A 2,287-nucleotide genomic window follows, 5' to 3' on the forward strand; every position below is an offset into this window, starting at 1 on the left:
ACACACCTCAGGTCACACACACACAAGCGTTACACACCTCGGGACACACACAACTCTCACACACCTCAGGACACACACACACAACCCTCACACACTGCAGGACACACACAACCCTCACACACCTCAGGACACACACACAACTCACACACCTCAGGACACACACAACCCTCACACACCTCAGGACACACACACACACAACCCTCACACACCTCAGGACACACACAAACAACCCTCACACACCTCAGGACACACACACACACAACCCTCACACAATTCAGGTCACACACACACACACAACCCTCACACACCTCAGGACACACACAAACAACCCTCACACACCTCAGGTCACACACACACACACAGCCCTCACACACCTCAGGACACACACACAACTCACACACCTCAGGACACACACAACCCTCACACACCGCAGGACACACAACCCCCACACACCTCAGGACACACAACCCTCACACACCTCAGGACACACACAACCCTCACACACCTCAGGTCACACACACACACAAAACCCTCACACACCTCAGGACACACACACACACAACCCTAACACACCTCAGGACACACACAACCCTCACACACCTCAGGTCACACACACACACACAACCCTCACACACCTCAGGACACACACAACCCTCACACACCTCAGGACACACACAAACAACCCTCACACACCTCAGGTCGCACACACACACACAACCCTCACAAACCTCAGGACACAACCCTCACACACCTCAGGACACACACAACCCTCACACACCTCAGGACACACACACACAACCCTCACACACCTCAGGACACACACACACAAACCCTCACACACCTCAGGTCACACACACACACACAACCCTCACACACCTCAGGACACACACACACAACCCTCACACACCTCAGGGGACACACAACCCTCACACACCTCAGATCACACACACACACAACCCTCACACACCTCAGGACACACACAACCCTCACACACCTCAGATCACACACAGTCCTCACACACCTCAGGACACACACAACCCTCACACACCTCAGATCACACACAGTCCTCACACACCTCAGGACACACACAATCCTCACACATCTCAGGTCACACAAACACAACTCTTACCTCAGGACACACATACACAACCCTCACACACTTCAGGACACACAACACTTCACACACCTCAGGACACACAACCCCTCATACACCTCAGGACACACAATCCCTCACACACCTCAGGACACACACAGCCCTCACATACCTCAAGACACACACACAAACCTCACACACCTCAGGACACACGCACAGTCCTCACACACCTCAGGAGACACACACAATCCTCATACACCTCAGGATATACAACACCTCACACACCTCAGGACACACACACAATCCTCACACACCTCAGGAGACACACACAATCCTCATACACCTCAGGACACACAACCCCTCACACACATCAGGACACACAACCCCTCACATACATCAGGACACACACACAATCCTCACACATGTCAGGACACACAACCCCTCACACACATCAGGACATACAATCCTCACACACCTCAGGACAAACAACCCCTCACACACATCAGGACACACACACAACCTCTCACACACCTCAGGACACACACTCCCACGATTAGAATGACGTGCAGGGACAAAAGTGCCTCTGTTTCCTCTTTGTGGTAGTTTCTTCGTTCATTCACGACGTCGGTGTTTACTGCCTATTGCATGCCAGTGGCTTGCAGAACTATCCGGGTGACACACAGCACGAGCAGCCTCAGGGGAGCCCCAGGCGTGTTTTCCACAGGCAGCACGTGAATGAGAAGGACGGCCAGGGCTTAACAGGAATGATGTCTCTCGCTTGCTCCTCCCTCTCTTCTCTATCACAAAAATCACACGACAATTCAGATGGAGATGCATTTTGTGAAATGATGAAAATTTGAATCCTGTCTCCTATTTAGACTCATGTATATTATTTTCCCTTCATAAAAATGTTTTTTCTAGTAAATAATTTGACATCCAAACAAAGTTTATATTTCTTCAAGAATGTATGCTCGGAGAAATGAGCTCTTACTACACGTTGCACATTGAAGACCTGACATTAAACACATGGTTTTTGTCAATGAGAAGGAGCAGTTTGACTCTTTCCAATGTCCTTTGTGGATGGATGGACTCCACTGACAATGAGATGCTTTGCTAGAATTGCAGGTTTGGGATGTTTAATTATTATCTGAGCTGGTCCAGTGGTGACGCTGAGTGAGACGTTCATGCCCCTTT

This window comes from Chlorocebus sabaeus, chromosome 13 (genome assembly GCF_047675955.1).
Source record: "Chlorocebus sabaeus isolate Y175 chromosome 13, mChlSab1.0.hap1, whole genome shotgun sequence".
Lineage (NCBI taxonomy): Eukaryota > Metazoa > Chordata > Mammalia > Primates > Cercopithecidae > Chlorocebus > Chlorocebus sabaeus.